Source organism: Solea senegalensis, linkage group LG1 (genome assembly GCF_019176455.1).
Source record: "Solea senegalensis isolate Sse05_10M linkage group LG1, IFAPA_SoseM_1, whole genome shotgun sequence".
Lineage (NCBI taxonomy): Eukaryota > Metazoa > Chordata > Actinopteri > Pleuronectiformes > Soleidae > Solea > Solea senegalensis.
The window spans coordinates 10,116,856-10,136,936 of NC_058021.1; the positions used below are offsets into that span (position 1 = coordinate 10,116,856).

At 43.1% G+C, this 20,081-nt stretch overlaps 1 protein-coding gene across 2 annotated transcripts in view; it reads right to left on the reverse strand.

Moving 5' to 3' along the window:
- LOC122770175 (SPRY domain-containing SOCS box protein 4-like) overlaps nucleotides 1–20,081 on the reverse strand; it is a 57,189-nt gene that overhangs the window by 31,847 nt on the left and 5,261 nt on the right. The window contains exon 1 of one of the 2 annotated variants that reach the window (XM_044027200.1): nucleotides 5,477–5,665. The exons of the other annotated variant lie outside the window; for it this stretch is intronic. The gene's annotated coding sequence lies outside the window, so the exon portion shown is untranslated. Of the gene's footprint in view, nucleotides 1–5,476; nucleotides 5,666–20,081 lie in introns of those variants that run through there. 2 annotated transcript variants of the gene reach the window in all.

A 20,081-nucleotide genomic window follows, 5' to 3' on the forward strand; every position in this document is an offset into this window, starting at 1 on the left:
ACGCACAGAAAGAGAGAGACTGCTTACTCAAGTGTGTGTCATCACAGCAGGTGGGTTAAGGGGGGACCGTGTACATGGAAGATTCCAGAGTTATCACTGCCGAACTTTAGCCAAAGAAAGCACCATCTAAACCCTGTGTGTGTACGTTTGTGTCTCAGCTCCAGTTAATAACATTCAACTAGTCTACAGTATAAGAAGGAAGAAAGAGAACATATGGACAGTAGTGTGCACCTGGTGTGTGGGCTGGCTTCATCTGGCTTCTCCTGCTGCACTACTAACAAGCTCCAGTCACAAAAGCCTGTGTGTGAGTGTGCGTGTGTGCCTGCCTCAGACTGTCTTTCATTAAAAAGTATCCGACAAGCTGTGACTGGGCAGACAGGGCTTTGAAGTCACACAATCACAGACTCACACACGGGCATAGGAAACCGCTGAGAAACCTCTCACTCACACTCATGCACCACCCTCACGGAAAAAGACCAGAGATGTTTGTGGGCTTTTCCACAAACATCCAGTTTAAGTTCTCTAGAGGATTCAGACCACTGTGTCTCGATGTGAACTCATGACTGAGGTTTTCTGTGTCGTGTTGAATACAGTAGCGTTTATTGTTTATCTGTGATTGCTTGTTACTGTCTAAGTGGACCAGTCAAGGACAGCAAGTGACTTACAAGGCCCCAGAGAATCAGGACTAATGGCTTGACAATCAATCAACCTTCTTGTGCAGTTTCTTTTTACCCAAATCTTGCCAAGAAAAAAAAAAGCATCAACCAATGAGCATTAGCGTTTTCTATTAATTATCTCAACCACAGACCCACAAGAACTTGACATAATCTTCCAGTTAGCTGATTGAGGCCCACCAGGAAGTAAGAATAGTTATGGTGTATAGCAGCCAGGGGGCGACTCCACTGGTTGCAAAAATAAGTCTGATAAAGCACGGTGCATATGAGTGGGCACCAGTGTGATTGACAGGTAGCATCGTCCAGGTGCTTGTTTGCAGGCTGATGATGTAACGACTGGTGACATTCTATTCTATTCTATTTCATAAGCCAGAAAAGTTGAAATTTCATGTGAGCAACTAGAATGGCACTCCAAGGCTCAACAGTGCCCTTAAATATAATTAAGAACCATAACCTTTAAGCAATGTTCTGAATTTGCCCCCGTATCCAGATACATACAAATTTAATGTATTCTACCTTTGCTGAGGCAGGAAGGGAGTGAGAGAGAAGGAGGGAATATACCCAACACAATCCCTCTACAAAGTTTGGTGAATACACTTCATTTACCTGTAATCAAACATAAACATTCGTACCAAACATAACAATGGTAATAATGGTATTTAATGTATATGTAATAAAAGAAAATGTAATTTGTCATGATAACATTGTTGATGTTAGTCATGTCATTCACGTTCAGGTGATCCCTTCTGTCCATAAACCTGTCAGGTCAAGGTCCGAGTGATGCAGTGTGGGAACTTATGAACTGAATAAGTTGTGAAGTTTAAGTTTAAGCCTCATGTGGCAGGTGCAAATACAGTAGGTCCACAAGAACAAAAGTCTGCAACACTCCTTCAGGCATTTAATGAGAGGTTTTGTGACATGAAAAGTAAACAAGAGGAACTAGGAACGTCTCGGCATGTTTCTTTAATGTGGAACGGGCATTTCCCTAAAGTAATATTTTAATTCTCCTTGCAGCAAAAGGTTTATAACCTTTTAATAAAAACAAAAAAAAAACTTCATGACCTGCCACAGAGACACGAGGCACAATCTTCAGAAAAACGGGCCGCACGATAAAAGATTTGATGAGCTGCAAATAAAACATTGTCGATGATCACACTCAGCAGCTTCATCCTGAGATATTGAGGTGTGTGCCTTTTTCTCCCACTGGCTACAACTCGGCATTAGAAAATATCAGCAGTGTGCAATATTTTTGCCTCACCTGTCCGGGGTCAGTGAACTCAAATTATTCCAGGCACTGTGAGCTCTGCTTTGAGAAAGTAATTCTTTTTTTGTGTTAATATAAAACTTGTTCTCATGGCTCAAGCTGGAAATTCAGCAAAACGGCACAAAAACTCAGCAGTGAGGAAACAATTTGTCATTTGACAAGAGGAAAAGGTCAAACTAAAGTCTCATTATACAAGTGATTGTCATTTTCCTCTTCCTTTTTGTTCTTCTTTTGCTTTTACTCACGGACCTCGACGTCATCTCCACCATTACATAACTCGTTTTAAACCACTGTGACCTCGTTTGAACTTTGACTATTGTGCTAAATTACAGCAAATTTGCTTCATCCCTACGTGACATTTAAAAAATGAATAACATCACAGTCACTTCTTCCCCTTTCCACTCCCGGGAGGACACTTGGGCAAAATGGTGTATAAAAGCAGCTCTCACATGCACACACACATTCCCAGTACAGTGTATCTCTTCATAGCAAACAGCTGTACCCACTAGATTAAACAAACTACCATCCTCTCTACATTGCTGACATTCATTCCTACTGAGGAAATCCCTGGGTAGCAGAGGCTGACTGAGGTAGACATAAACTGTACCATCTGGCTCCTAACATGATGTCAAAATACAGACAGAGAGTCCACACTGGGACTAGCACTCAGTAGGTCTTCTCTGGACTTAATAGGCTGCTGTAGAAGGACAAATCACCAGTCTCTCTTTTTTTATACATCATCACCAATTTTCTGTCCTTTTTCCTCTACTTTCTTTCAGTTTGCCTCTGTCCTTTTGTCTCTGTACGTCTCTCTCTGTCTCTGTCTCTGTCTCTGTAAGCGCTGACATCCTATCAAGTGCTCTCTCAGGTCTGCCATCAAATGTCGCGCCAAATGCCCCAGTGTCCACCAGGCAGCGATCAATGCAAACTCAGCAAGCAGGAAAAGCAAAGTCTGCAAAACACAGAAGACATGCGACTTCTCAAACGGCTGCAAACTTAACAGTATATCTATGCTCACTGACTGTCCTAAACTCTCTCGCAAAGAAATTAAATTGACTATGTATATGTTCTGGAAGGAATGACCTTTCTACTCCGGCTGACTGTTACATTTGCTCAGATTTCCCTGATGCATCACTTTTGTGAATTCCCACTCGAGCCCCTCCCTCTTTCTTCCATCACTCTGAACTCTTTACAAAAAAAGTCACCGTCTCCCTAATGAATCATGTTCCCTCCCGTGCGTCTTCGCTCTCCGCCTGCATCAGTCTCCTCTTCCCTTAAAATGAGCAATTCCACAATAAAAAAAAATCCCTCATTTGTCGAAAATACCGAACTTCCCTTGTTTGTTATCTGGAAACTGAAACTGTGGCACACAGACACAGGTTCGCACAGGAATCCTTTTGAGGACTCACATTGACTTCTATTAACGTGGACAGCGTTATCCCTTAACTATAACCTTAAACCCGTAACCAATTATATTAAGGTGTGACAGAACATGCCCTCCCTTCCTGTGCTTTATATGTTTTTTGGTCCTCACAGAGATGTTTGTTAAAGTACACACACACACACAATGTCAGCACCTAAGTTCATCCATTTAGCTCATGCTATGACACTTTAAAATCCATGGTGCCCTCAGGGAAGACCATTAGTGTTATAAAGTGATTGAGCACACCTTAACGGAGAAGCTGTTAATCTGCCTCTCACATATATGGATACAGACACACACACACACACACTCGTATAAGGCCTTGGTGGGGCCATCAATAAAGCTCTCTGTAATTGCAGTAGATTCAGGTGGCAGATTCACAACCCTGGTGGCAGTGAAACTGAATCAAAGTCTGCCTGAATGTGACACTCTGCTGCATCATTAAAGCGACACAATGTAGGATTTCAGCCTTCGATTATTTTGATGGCACATCGACTCATAACAGGCCTGCATCGCCTGACTTGGCATTGAGTAACTTCTGGTTTCGGGTTTCGGGTGCCATGAAAAATAACTATGTAATAATAATAATAATAATAATAAGATATAACAATAATAATAATATGTGTGTAAAATGCTATAACAGGCTCCTGTACCTGGAGGAACGTTTTCCTTGGCTTGTCAACGACAGTTGTAACAAACGATACAGATGCTTTAACAGAACATCCAGCCTGCTTTCCCATGAGTCCTGCATTTAGCATCAGTAACACAAACACACACACACAAAAAAAATCAATTTGGCCTACACGCTCTACAAATGTAGGTCTTCAGTGTTTGTACCCTGTTTTTTTCCTCATTGACCTTTTACTGAAGACTAGATGGTTACTGTGTTTACTCGTTGTGTGCGACAGCTGCAATAGTCTGTTTCGTCATTGTACGCCTCTTGTCCCGTGTGGCTAAAAATGCAGTTGTATGAGCATTTGCAGCGTTTCTCTGTTTTAAATCATAGTGAATCAAACGTGGTTGGTTTGTAGACAGGTGGTCAAACAAAACAAGGATTTCAATGTGTCACTTTGGACTCTAGTGATGAGAAAAGTGCTTTTTTTTTGTATGTAGACTAAATTCCTTATTAAGTCAAATGACAATAAAGAGAACAGAGAACTCACTTTACAGATTACAGTTATAAAACTGCATCTTCACAATCGTGCACACGCAAACAGAGCGACAATGCAAAACCTACTCTACTCGCTGTTCTCAAATGACAACCAGAGGAAGAGAGAGATGGTGTCTGAAGAGAGTGATTATCTAAATAAAGTGACTGACTAAAAAAAGGCAGAGGCTGTGGTGGAGGAAGGTTGTGTGGCACAAGAGTGAGAGAGAACACAAACAATGGAAGAGATGGCAAGAGAGAGAAAGAGAAACGGGTCAGCAGCTGACAAAACAAAGGGATAAAGTCAGAAAGGAGCGCTGCTATCTCTCTATCCCAGGATAGACCACACAAATACACTATCCCACCTCATATCCATAGACTAAACACAACACAGTGTGAAAAGCAACTGTAGGCAGAGCGGAGTGAGCCGTCAGATTAGTGGTGTTTCAAACATATCGACAAACAGTGTGTTTAAAAATAGAAAGCGGGGGTCTATCCTATTATTGTGTATGAGCGGGGGAAATCCTTGGTTTAGAGCTTAGAACTCTGTATCTCTACCAAACAAAAGAGAAACGCACACATATATACACACACACACACACTAACACATGGGGTATCCCAGTCGGGCCAGCTGGGGCCTCAAGAACATTAAGAAAATTAAAGGTGACACAGGAGAAGGAGGAGGGAGAGAGGGAGGGAAGATGGTAGCATCCACTGGAGCATATGTAGATGCTCAATGCTTGAGAACGAATCGTCAAAAGATCGACAACAGCAATCATGTGAGCGGATTTTCCAAATGAAAAACTAATCACACTTACAGCTACTTTAGCCCTGAGGCGTATATCACTGCGGTGCACGGCATACACTTGTTCCACAACTCCAGAAATAGCAACAGTCCCTTGCACATGAGACATACAGTACAGTACTTGGGTGATGACTGCATCAACACCACAGATTAAGACACTTACAGTGAATCTCCAGTGACTCCTCTCATGTCCCGATACGTGAAGCTGTTCAGCCCGAGTCCATGATCAAATCCAGACAACACAATCAAACTCCCAGAGCCAGAGCAGACCGGAGGAAGAGAAGACCATCAGTCTGACCGAGACTGAAAAGAGAGACTCCCCCTTTCCTCAGAAGGCTGCCCACCTCTCCCTCCTCCACCCTTGTTCCCTCCCTCTTTTCCCTCCCTGGAGCTTATCTGTCCTGAGGCTATCACTTCTTGCCCACACCCCCTCCACCTTCCCCCAACACACTCCAACTCTAAAGTGTGTTTCCACGGCAGTATTGTCACAGCCGTTGACAGCCCCAGCTCCGAATAGACTTTCAGCCCAAGTCTTGTTTCACTTCCCCTCCACTCTCTCTGAGAGCGTGAGGCAGAATGGAAAGAAAGACAGAGAGAGAGACAGAGACAGAGAGACATGAAAGGCTGAAAGCCGATCCCCTCTGATCTCATCAAGCAAAGTTACCAACAGCAACCAGACAGTCAGGCAGCTGAGAGACACACCCGGTTCACCTCCCCTATCTCCCGTTCCTGACTCCCCCCCCTTCTGACAAAGAGCTCTCGCTGAGCCAACAAACCGACCACCACCACATTTACAGTATGAGCTACAACTGCTCGAGTGGAGCACATCTAAGTCATCAAAGTGAGAAAAGCCCATCATGTCCCAACACAAATATTTTAAAGGCTGAAGTGAAAAAACAAATGTCAGTGTTAAAAGTTAGAAATTACAATAATTTGAAGAAGAAAAAAAGAAAAAAAAATGACTATGCTATATGGCTTTTTTCCAAAAATGTGAGATTGTTGGCGCAGAGTGCAAGGCATTCCTTTTTTCTTACGTTACGTATTGCTGCAGTTAAACGTGACATCCTGTGCTGTCTGAGCCATGACCTGCACTGTTTTGTTCTGCTCTCAGTTCTTTCCCGTCGTCATGCTGGATATTTGCCGGCATCTGCACATTACTGTGTAACTTGGCTCTGAGGTGATGTGATGACTGAGTTCATTTATCAGCCTGTTTACGCAGCAGCTACATCAGTCATTCACAAAGTCGGGGAAGTGAGGACAGCATGTGGACTCGCACATGTTTTCTCTCTCTCTCTCTCTCTCTCCTATTTCATCGCCATGTGACATTTAAAAACAAGCCATATGCCCGCTCACACAAACACATCCAAACTTTTATGTGTGTACCTCCACATGTGCGCATTTGTTTTGTTGGCACACACACACACGCACACACACATGCACTCTGCAGACACAGACTTTAGTGTTTTGCAGCCATGCAGGGCTGATGGAGGCCCAGCCAGCTCACTTCCTGTATAGATTTCCTTTTCCCAGGACTGCTGCAACCACAAGGGAACTAAACTCTCCATAACATTTTATCATTACTATACCATTACATCACATGTCCACTGAGGTTTTCAAATGTAATATGCACTAGGGTAGAGTTGCAAAAGTATGCACTGGATGACATTTTGGGTTTTTTCAGCCAGGTCCAGCAAATTCTGGTGTCTGCAGGTTGGCAACTGTGCAGTTGTTTTTATGTGTTATTTTTCTGTTAGTTCAATAAAACAAAATGTATGCTTTAAAACTAGGGTAGACAATTGTGTGGGCATAAACTTGACATTTCATCAAACAGTGCCAAATGTGAACTCCAGATTATGTCACAGCTGCGTCATGTTGAACAGAACCAGGGGAATAATGGAAAGCACTAGCAGCTACATTTGACCAAATTAGACACTGGACAAGCAAACACCTGCAACCTAAGGAAACAGGAAAAAACTAAATGAAACATCACATATCACATCTGAAGGCCCGACATAAGCAACTAACTTTAGCCTCCCTGCAGCCAGCGCCAGTGAAGGTTTACCCTACGTGGACCACGAATCATCATCAACTTGTATTGTACAAGACTGGCAAGCGTCAAACACCACAAGCTGGATCCGCAGTGACTAACCGACATGCCATTTAGTACGCACTCAAATTGGAACATTTTGTGATTTGTTTAAATGTGTAATTCCTTAACCCAACTGTTTTAGCATTACTACTTTAACACACACAGTTTTCACATTCAGTGGCAGGTACAACTGTCCCACTGTCAGCTTGTCCTTGTGTCACAGTGAGAGCAGCCCGCCATACAACCTTCACCCTGCTGCTGACACGGGTCAGCGACTGCTCTATTATGGACTGGTGACAAAATATGATAGGCTGGGTTTATTTTTCACGATCTTATCTTCTGTTATAACAGAGACGATGGGTTCCTGGTAAAAGAAACCATTTGGTATCATGGTACCCGTTCCTACTCTCCTCCCATGCAGCTCTGCTCACAAAACAAACAGGAGTGTTTCCAAACAAAAACAAAAAAATCTAGTTAAAAATCCTTTATTCAAACACGGCTACTTGAATTGAATTAAGGTTGTGTTTGAACAAAGGCTTTTTGGCCAAAATATTTGTGCTTGGAATTAAGCACCTTTCTCCTGTTTTGACCCTGTTCTTCAAGAGCACTTTCATATAACTTGAGTCTGAATAAACTCAGCCAGTCCTCACATACACCGCTACTCCTCTTTTCACCGTTTGTTTACCAAAATATTGACCTTTGGTAAACTACACACACACACACACACACACACACGCCCACCTTCACAGACGTAAAGCCCTTACCCTAACCTTCACCATCACAACTAAATGCCTAACCCTTAAGCTAACTAGTTAAGAGGCAACAAATACAAACTCACTCGTTATTCGAGACAGCAGCTGCTGTAGGTCAATGGTTTGTTGTCAATGTTAGCAGTCACTGTAATATTAGCACAACACAAACAGGTAGGGAGGAAGGGGATTTGAAGTGAGGTTAGAAATTTGGGCAAACAAGCAGCTGTGTGCACATAAAATAGGTTTAAACCTCTTGGTTATTTCACAATTTAACTGCAATCTTGCTTACTGCAGAAATCCATCAGGCCAATTTAAACGGTGTTCCTTTTAAATCCAAGATGAGCAATGGGAACATCTGGATTCGTGATACAAGACACGCACCAGTAGTTAAGGATTAGCAATTAAGACATTGTGTACATGACTCCATCCTGGGACTCATCTCATTATTTTATTACATCTAATCATCACATCATCTTTGTGGAGACATGTTAAAAAAAAGAAAGAAGCAGTCTTAATAGACCATTTTAATAGTTTGTATATCTGTACCTAATTTTGATAATTATATGAATTGCCAGTTCACAAATGCACAGGTCAACTTTCCGGTAATTCTAGGCATAATAGTCGTGTATATCATCCTTCCGAAAGAACCAAAAGATACGTCCTCAAACAGAGGGCCGAGTGTGTGGTACCTCCCCCATCTTCTCAGCTGGACTCTGCCTTAAATTGCCTCCTGATTTTCTACCTCAAGGCACATTCACATTTAAGGACCCCATGGGGTCTGGGGATGTGTGCATGTGTGTGTGAGTGTGTGTGTGTGTGTGTGTGTAGTGTAGTGAGTTAATCTGTGGGACAATAGGGGCCCTGTCCCCACCATACCCACAAAATTAGGGGCTGGGGCCTCACAGCTGAGCAGCTAACTGACAAAAGAAACCGAGGCATGTGTGCATGTGTATTTCTGTGTGTGTGTGTGTGTTTATGCACACTGCCTCTTGCACGTGTCAAACACAAAGCCATCCTAATGTCCACATGACGCGGCCCACATGGCCCAGGGGAGCAAGCAGGATCAGCAGAGAGGGCCAGAAAGATAGATAGACAGAAGGGAGGAGCAGGAGGGCAGAAGAAAGGAAAGAGGAGGAACCTGGGCCTGAAACGCTCAGCCTCAGGGTTGAAGGGTGAGGGCAGTGAGAGGGAGAGAAAGATTAGGAGGGGGAGGGGGGGGAGATAGTAGGTGGTAGAATTACCTTGTCCAGATGGCAGAGAGAAAGAGCATCAGCAGCACGGCCACTCTGGTCAAGGTAATAAAAGAGGTATGATGCAGAGCAGAGACACTGTGGCTTCTTTTGTAGCCAGAATGTAACCAAAATACACACGCAATGATATTCCTGTATTTTCCCTCGACCTGTGAGGACATTTTCTTGGATGAAAAGGACACAAACGTTCACCTGTCATAGTTGTCAGCAAAAGAAATAAAGACTCACTAGAAAACACAGGCCTTCCACTCCTTCTCCTTGTTGGCAAAATCCAGACAGGTGCATTTTTGGACTGATGAGACCGTATTTATACTCAGAAAGACATAGATTGGCGTTTAATATGGCACCAACTGGTACCAGCTAAAGTTGTTTTTGTCTGTGATTTGAAAACACCCAATAATAGCAAATTATCACATTTGTCTTTCTGTTGGTACCCGAAGCTTTCACATTTTCTCCATCTGCACGTGTACCGTCTGTCCCCTTTATCAACGTTGGAAGTTACAAATACAAATCTAAACGTATTTGTCTATAATCGTACAACACATCTACATTATTCTAAACAGAATTTGTATTGTCTTACTTCTTTTCTGCCCTCTTTCCTCCTCTTCTTTTCCCTCTTTCCCTGACCTTGTTCTCTAGTTCCGTTCAGTCAACCATCAATCCAGCACCTTCTGTGCCATGACCCTCATCACAGCACTTTTCTTCCAAATGCAGGTCTGCACCTCTTGCTGCCACATGCCAAATCCTCCTCTCGGGTCCCACAGAGACTCTAAATCATTCACACACGGAGAGGTCATGTGGTAGGTGACAGTCTCTCTCCCCCACAGAGAGAAAGAGAGAGAGAAAAGCACACAAATTCAACCTTTGATTGCAGACTCTCATTACATCTCCGTATCATTTGTCAATTAAATGTCTTACAAAGGCGAGATCCTCTAATTAAATGGGCCTGGCTAACACGTGTAGAGAATCTCCAACCGATTTAGAATTGTCACACAGAGCAGTTGATTACATTACATCTCCAGACGCACAAGAACTTAAATGGCTGACATCTGCACTTGGGGTTAAGGTTGTGCTTAAACACACTAGCATGGAGACTAGACTTTTAAAAGAGCAGCTAATGAGAGAGTTTGAGTTGGAAGAAAATACACGGTTTGCATAGCGCAGGTCTCCAACAGCTATGGTAGGGGTTTGAAAATAAAGTCAATCTCTTGCATTGGACCAGTGCGTTCACTTGGTCATACTGTGCAAGAGTCTCATAAGAGAAAACTATACATGTGTCATAGATTGGAATTAAAGAGTGAATTTGTCTGATGTTGTACATGTTAAAGATTTATCATACAGGTTATTGTGGACCTTCTTACCCAGCCTCTCTTTAAATGGAGCTTTTATTTGTGTTTGGCAGCTCATGCACAGCCTGAACCCTTGTTCTCATGCAAAACCGGCACCACTGACCATAAAGATACTGACGCAGTTAATCATGTGTGTTCAACTGCACACTTATTGTGCAAAATATCCACGCTATCCACGAGTCAGCCATTGTTTCAATAACAGGAGTCATTCCTCAGGTCTGAGACAACGAGATAGACAAATACAGTCAGAGACACGGGTAATCGTTAGAGACACAGATACATTATCATCTTCACTCACAAAGTGACCAGCTTTTGTACGATTCTAGGCTTCATTTTGAAAAGTTCAGCAATCCCGCTCAGAGTGCACCTCACTGTGTGGACATGTCTTCATCCAGCGTGGAACTGTGCAGGCCAGGGCCAAAGGTGAAAGGTCAGCTGAAGGCATTGGCGGGAGGTCCTGAATAAACCCGACGCGCACACAGATACCGAGTTATCACGGCTGCACGCAGCAAATTTACTCACCGCTGTGTACTTAAGCAACGCAGCAGACAAAATGAGTTTCCTAACGGCCTCCTCCTTCATCTTTGTGTTGAGTGATGACAAACTGGCCAGCACCGCATTGTGAAATCTGTCTGTTGCAGCAGCAATTTAAACTCCCATCAACTCGGGTGTCATATTTTCCATTTATCGCATGTCACGCTGTGCAAAGAGGCCAATTTACAAAATGAGATAATAGCCCAGTCACACCGGGTAACGTGATGACAACACGGCCATGTCAAAAGCCCAGTCCTGTCATTCTGATTGTGTGTAATTAAGCAAAACAGAGGCCTGAACTTACCATAAGAAAACATCCGTAATATCTACAAATCGCCTTCACTCCATCTCCATCTCATCCTGTGAACCTGAAATTAAGTGCACAAGACTATGTGATTTCAGTTCAAATAGAGAACCGAAGAAGCACATCACCGCTAACAGCTAAAAAATGAATGTATAAGGTTGTTTTACCGTATACCGTTTTCTGACAATTTTCAATGGAGGAGTACCATTCGTGTTTGTGGGTGCAAACCCTGTTTGACAGCAGCAGGTCGTGTCACTCACAGATACTTCAGGCGCCTTCTGGTCAACACAGCAGCACAGCCTCACTTTCTCCACAGCTTAGAACAGATCCATTTCCTCCAGACGGGCTGGTAGTGAGCACCAGGCCGCTACAGTAATCTACTTTTCTTTGGGATTAGAAGCTTTGTGCAGGTGACACTCTCCGCCCATCTGTCCATCTCAGCCTTGACCTCTACTTTACTTTAAGTGACTTATTCAAAGACGTCCACTCTCGTGTTGACAAGCATTTTAACGCGTAAAAACACACAGAAAAGCTGTCAGACTTGATCTAAAATACCTAAAGATGAGGAAATGAAGTAGAGAAGAAGAGCAGAAAGGGAAGCAGAGAGGGGGTGGAGGGCTGCTGCTAAACTGCAATCATCGCTAAACTACCACCAAAATGGTCAAAATGTTGCAGCATTTACGTTAATATTCTGTACAAACACTGACAAACTGCGGCGTTCGCAGACTCTGGTCCCCAGAGTAGAGACGCTGAAGCTGAATTTGACAAGATTTAAAACCTGATTTTAATCAGTCAAATTTGGTAAGATGTGGGGTTTACAGGGATTTTAAAAGCAAAAAACTCCTTATCATCATGCACTGGTATACGCATGTATTTTAATCCACATATTCAATAAAGACTTTATTGGCTGAGGAGTTTAATGAGAGGTTTTTATCCGGCTTGGGGCCAGTGCACATGAACCCATCTCTTATTGAAGCTCCTCTCTCCTGCATTTAATGTGACATTCAAGTTAACAGTTCCTTCGTGGAATGTGATAAAGCACCATTAATCTCATTACTGTGGGCATGCAACTCTCCCATGACTCTTTCATCTTTAGCGAACATGCAAAAAAGTCAGTGCTGGCAGTGACGGAATAGAACATCAGTAATAATTCAAACACTACAACCACCAAGTGGTGTGTTTCCGTTTTGAGCTTGGAAGTCAAATGAAGTCTGGCCTTGCAGTAATGAGAAGAGAATTATTTAACCATTAAACAAGGGAACAGAGTACAACTCCATGCAGCAGATACCCTTACATTCAAACTGAGGGGGGAAAGGTCAAACTGATGAATATGTCCTTCTGAAAACAAAAGACCTGGCTTATTATGCATCAACCCTACTGAAAACAACCGTATACGCCAGAAGAACTAATGTTGCCATGACAACTACAGAATTAGAAAGGAAGGCTGCACAAATAGAGAAAGCGGAATAAGCAGTAGGGCTTTACCAAGGATGTCTCCACTGGAAGTGTGAGAATAAAAGAGGAGAACATGGGGAGCCAAATAAAGAAAGAAAATAACAAGCTCCTAGTCAGCGGCTTTATTGTTTTTCATGTCTACTCTTCTTCCTTCAACCACTCTATCTTCGTGTCGTCTTTCCACTTCCGCCTTTACCCTTGACTGGACGAAATATTTCCCTAGGGCCTTTCTCGAGTGTAAAATGATACATTAAACCAGGAAACTTTGATTATGTGACAATAACGAGCTTTTTCAGAAAAAATATAATTGAATAAATAAGATACCGGAAGAACTGAGACAACTGAATCAAATAAACCTTAACTTCTAACTTAAAGCTTTGGTTGTGGTTGTTTTTTGTTTTGTACTTTTACACTGATCCTCTATTGTAGCCTGCTTAAATAGTCAATGCACAAATGAATTCTCACATCATATGTGTCTGACCTTTTTTTGTTATGTGACCGAAAAATAGTTTTGGCGCAAACGGGACACTCCAAGTATCTAGGTCATATAAAGATCGCATGGCTTATTGGATGAGTTATTGTTTAGTGTATCATGTCAAATAGAAAACTGCAGCAAATGAAACTATTTGGCACACGCACACACACACAAACAAACACCACCTGAATTTTACCCCTGCATACTGTATGTCTAAAATAATTCACACCAGGCTGTTTCTCAACTGAGATTGAGACTGAATATGAGTCTGGAAATTATGTAATCACATCCCACGTTCAAGAGGCATGACCAACAGACATAGACGAAAATGTCTCTGTAAGCAACGGATAGACCTACATCCAATGCTGGCAGACTCTTAAATTATGCTTAGATTTAAAAATGCCACATTCTATTTCACTGACTAAGCCATGATGATTGCTCAGGTTTCTTACAGATACACGAAAACCAGCCGTTGAGTCTGAAGCCCTGAATCAAACTAATGCTGTTCTCATCAAGGAGCAACAAAACGTGTTTACATAAATCACCAGCATCTGTCATTTGAACACAAACACCTGTGGTTTCCTACCAAATGACTTTGGAAAAGGAGGATTCTGAACTGGCTGATTGTACTCGGAAACATATTCTTCTCCCTCTCACCAACACTTAGCCCGTGACTGACCCACATCTTTGCTTATGAAAAATAAAACGGAATAAATAAATAAATCATTAGCATTATGAGGTGCGGTGTGTGTGCCCCGTGTTGCATGAACCTGATAACCTTTCCTTGACCCTTTTCAGCCCTTTGCGAGCTCCCATTTTGACGATTTTGCCAGCGCCATGTTGAGGTTTCAAAACAAGACTTAACACCCGCTGTCAATCTCATGGCCTTATCATCTTCGTGAAAGTAAAGAAGGAGTGCATAACTGGTCTGCTTTAAAGTTTTCTTTCCGAAAACCACGAGAACTAGACCCACGACAGTCAGCTGATGTAACTCCCGTAATGCCGTGTTTTTCTTTCTCTCTTCATAGTCTGTGCCTCACACAGAATATTTTGAATCAGCCTTAAAGCACAAAGTGATATACGCTCATTCTGACACAGAGGTTGACGCACACTCAAACGTTGTTGGTGCATAGCCGAGCGCAAACATCACACGGGAGATCTTTTCCTCCACAAGGGAAAGATGAAATGACACTGGAAATAGTCCTGAAGGCAAGATGCTAAACAAAGCAAACACAAGCGCTGGCTGTGCTGAACGTCACAGATAATAATACAGGACAAAGAAGATGATTTAGAAACAATTCTAGGACCATTTAGGAGACAAGGAAATTGCATGTTGCTGCTAAATTAAACTAAGGAAGAAGATTCCATGCTAGATATTAGACAATACTCTTATCACAAGTTGTTTTCTTCAGCTGCATCTTAGTTCAGAAGCTGCCTCCTCCAGCTACATCCATTTTAAAGGAAGCGGATGGGAATAACTTTGCTTCATTTCCAAAGATCTATGCATTTGCCCAGCTATACTAAAACACAGCCCGAGCATTTTCAAAGAAAAACAGAGGCCGCAGCATATTTAAGCGATGCCATAGTTAGCATCTACATCTCCTTTCGAAGCAGTTTAATCTCTGGTGCACACTGGATCCACTCGCACACAATTTGTCAGTGCTTGAAGATGGACAGATTCATTTGTTGGCTGCATTTGAAGGAGCCTTCAGAATGGAGCGATCTCCTTTCACATGCACTCTGCAGAGAGGACAGCCCCTGAATTCACATAGAGCTTTACGTACTGCACACGTGACTCAAGTTAACATTGACAGGAGTCCTGAACACACACACTGAAGCAAACAATATTATCCGCTGGGTTTGTTTTCCCAACGACACTGGCTGTGAGTGTGCAACTATGTCCCTGTATTGCACTGATATTTTTTTTTTTTTTTTTTTTTTCCCTATGGGACCAGTGCACGTGGTTGATGAAGAGGGATTGATATTATGTGATTAAGTTCAAACAGCTAACAAATTCAATCACACAGGTTTGTTGCAGCCGTCTTTCCGAGGACAATGCTTTCCTTTCATTTGCACAGTCAAAACAACATTCTACCCAACCTTAACCTAAATATAGTCCAAATCTTAGCCCTAAACCAGTTCCTCAAAAGTGAGGCTCTGCCTTATAAGGACCAGGTTCTTGTCTCCATCCGGATGACTGGTCCTCACAAGGTCGATGCTTATGCCAGAAAAAGTCTCAAAGAGAAGTACACACATACACGCGTGAGCCAAGTGGGCTCCACTCCTCTCAGACTGGTGACACACCTCATCAAATTGCGGTCTCTTCTAAGTGGCGCTGACACGTGCCTTTGTGTGTCTGTCTGTGTTCAGAATCATAGCGGGGTGTGTGCGTATGTCACCGTCTGTGTGGCGGGAGCATGCCTGCCCAGCATGTGGTGGTGGTCTGGTTTCCATTTGGGGGCTGTGAAGTGTTTGGATGAACGCTCACATATGACGACGGTGAGATGAGCCCGATCGCCTGCCGGGACCACAGAGTTTCACTGGCGACAGGACATTTTTGTACTGACAGCTAAATATATGCATGTTCACGTCCTGGTTTTCAATATGCCAGCCTGTCTATTTCTGGCAAGCTGTCAGCCAAACAGGTAGAGATGTTCTGCAGAAGTTATTTAAGCCCCTTTTCCACTAGTGCGGAGATTAAGTTGAATTTAGGGCACTTTTTCCTTTACAAAGTGCCCAGGAATTAAGTTGGATTGCCTAAGCACGACACAGTTATTTAGCTTTTCCATTAGCGATAGTGCCTAGTACCTGATACTACCTGCTCTGACGAGGTTCCAAGCGAGCTGAGGCGATACTATGTGTGAGGTCGTCCGACTGCCCGAACAATGCAGAATTATAGATCAAGTTAAAAAGACTTGAAAATCCTAAAAATGGGGGTTCATCTCCAACAATTACCAGGGAAATGTCTTTAACAGAGGAGTCTGGTGTATTTAGCGGCAGCACTGCTGAAAGCCCGCAATCGCAACCCTACCGTCGTATTTCAGTCCAGTGACTGTGTCATGGAAGAAGTACTGAACAAATCTTTTTTTGAATTAACTAATGATTCTAATGATTCAGTACATCGAAAATAACTGCTTTACAGGTCACTCGTCACTAGTTTGTGTGTGTTGCGTGGAAAAAAAAAAAAGTTACAGCAGTTTCATGCAGCCGTGCATGAAGAGGTACTATATTGTAATGGGAAAACCAACCAAACCGTGTAGAGGCGAGTTGAGGCTAGCTACGACCATGTAGTGGAAACACAGCTTTAGTGCCATAGGGTGTGACCAGAGGGATGCGTCACAGCTCTGCTGTTGTTCACGATACTGACATTGATATCAGGTGTGTGACTCTGTAATATTATTTTACAATGTCCAAGTTTCCTGTTAGTGTAAGTGCATATATCCCCATCAATCAGGTGACATCCACCCTTCTCATCCGATCTTGCTGTACAAGTTTCCTCCTACTGTGCCTCCCTGCCTCATTAGGATCAGGTATTGGTTCCCAAAAGATCAGCGTTAATGCCAGAAAAAGTTCTAAAGAGACAACAAATATAAGTACACACAGAAACACAGACAAATCCGACAGGAGCAGTGAATCATGTATCATCCTATCTTGAATTCTGGGAGTAAACGTTGTGGTGTTTAATTCACCACCCTCGCTCCTCACCTTTACAGAGACAGCACCATCTGCACTACACTGTCTGCTTATTTCCCTCATATTTCACCCACATTGCCTTACACCTCTCTTCTCACCACTCACCTACATCCCTGACCAGCCTGGAATGACTCATTACATCCTGAGCCTTCATCAAAATGCCTCACTATCACTCTTGCCGTTGCTTCCTCACGTTGTATTCTCTTCTCTGTCGCGCACACTTGCTAATCTTCACTTCCTCTTTCCCGTCTGTCCCTCACATCACTCCTTCCACTCTTCCATCCAGCGCACCTGTCTCATGCACCCCTCATTCCTGTCACTCACTCCATCCTGCTTCCATCCGTCGTTGTTTTTCCACGCCTCTGATCACGCAGTCCTTCCTTCCTTTCTTTCTCTCGAGCTTTCTCCAGCCAAAAGCCATGACTCCCTCTTTCTGTCTCAGTGGTGTCCATCACACAGTCAATGAGTCACACTTCTGCTTATGGTCATATCTGCCTTGACTTGGCATGACATGACATCAAAACCCTCACACACACACACACACACACACACTGTGTCTGCCAGGATCATGTCCATCATAACCTCACTATTAATCATTAGGGAGCAGAAAGAACCAGCTGCAAGCCACAACCAGCTGTGTAATTATTATCACCCAGCTGGATCTGTGTGAATGCATGTGTGCATGGGCCAGTTATTTGAAATACATAGACCCTTGTCTACATCTATATTAACTTTTCTCAAATTAGGAGCGTTTGATCATTTCCCTGCCATCTTCCCTCCTCTTGTGAGTGTGTGTGAGTGTGAGTGTGTGTGTGTGTGTGTGTGTGTGTGTGTGTGTGTGTGTGTGTGTGTGTGTGTGTGTGTGTGTGTGTGTGTGTGTACGTGTAGGCCCATCTCCATAATTGGGGCTGACCAGCCACATGCGGGTTTCCCCTGACACTTCTCCTCCGAGATCTAAATATTCATGAGCCTCTAAATGCTTTGAGCGCATTTAGAGGTGAGGTCTATAATTATGGCCGGAAAATATACAGCGAGACAAAGAGAGGAAAACACAGAGTGCGAGAGAGAGCGAGAGAGAGTGGAAAAAGCCCTCACACTTTTTCAACATGGGCTCCAGTTCTGCCATTCAAGACAAATCACATCTCCACATCAGACCTAATATTGTCAGAGGGAAAATAAGCAAACAACAACAAACTCTAGTGGCCAAGATCTAGTCAGAACGATGCAGGGTTCACAGCGTGTTGAGGAAAGAGTAGCAGCTAATTAGATGCATTCAAGAAACCTAGGAAATTTCATCACTGAAAACACACATGTACTCCACGAACTAAATGCTTGCTGTTTTTTCAATATAATATATAGAGTTTTTCAAATCAAACGAAGAGGGTATGAAATGCGATACATGGTCCACGATACCAATAATATCACGATACAACGATTCCGTGATCATCAATATATTGCAAGACAATCATTTAGCGATTCATCACGATGTCTGTCTGACTGAAGAAAAGTAAACGTCCATGAAAAGTTAAAATAAATAGGATTTCTCTATTTATTCTCAACATAGAGAACAAATTGCTTAAAGTCTATGTATTGAACGTGGATGGGGCATCTCTTACTGTAGCTTTCACCGCCATTATCCCGCTATAAACTCCTTCTTTGACCAGGTAACTTCCGCCCAAGTTTCCCTGATTCGTTTGAGCAGCGCCACAGGGAGGAGACATCAAGCAGCGAGGGAAACTGGCAGGGACTGTTTACTTTAGAGCACTTTATTTTGTTAATTCAAATATCGTTATTTGCCCTGGCGTATCGATTATCGTATTATGAATACGTGGCTGACGAGAGGATCCAGAGAGAGCTGTGCGTGGAGCCTGTTTGTGTCGCCTATAAAACGACGTCACAGCAGTTTCGAGCAGCCGCGCGATGAAGACCTCGCTTATGTCGAGGAGGTACTATGAAGTAACGGAAAACAACGTGATATCCCAACCGAGTAGAGCCGCCTAGTGCTAGAACTGTATAATGGTAAAGCACCATAATATCATTTGTAATATTGGTGAGAATATAATGTGTAGTAACCAGGCCCTAGAGTGCTGCTGGTATATTTTTGGCTTCAGATGGAAAAACCAGTGAGGATTGTTATTACAGAAAAACACACACACACACAGACTGAGAAATGATGCACTGGTTCTGGGATTTCAAAGAGAGACTCTGGCAGGAAATTCCTTTCGTCTCCCACCCGACACTTATATTCAGAGAGTATATGAGAGATGTCAGTAGCCTACACACTTTTAGCTTTTATTCCATTGCACAATTAAGTTTTTCTCCTAGTCAAAACTATCACAGGCTTGATTTACAGTCCAGTGTCCATTGATTTTATTCAACTGGAAATGCCATCAGAAAGTCCAAAGGCAGACTACAGTGTGGGAAAGCTGATTCAGAGCTGACTGTCTCAGCACAGAGACACGATGACGCTGCACTGACACACACGGTATGAGCAAAGTATTGAAGAAATGCACACACACACACACACAAGCCACGAACAAAGCACAATTTATATGTAAATGAGAACAAGGCTATCGTTCCTTTGCGCAGCCCACTTTACTGTCTCGAAGAAAATGCACGGGCACATGGGATCAGATCAAACAACATGATTGAGGAAGCCACGCCATTTGTAACAGGACAGCGACTCCAACTCCACTGTTGGTTTGGTCAGGTGTTGCTTTCTTGTCCGCGGCGACTTTGATCAACAGCTCCCCGCTGCGATCCTCTAAACAGGAATGACGCATTGCAAGCGGGGTGACGACAAGATGACGAGCGGCATCATCCCTGCCACTGAGTGAGCTAGAACACAAGGCGGAGCCCCAGGAATG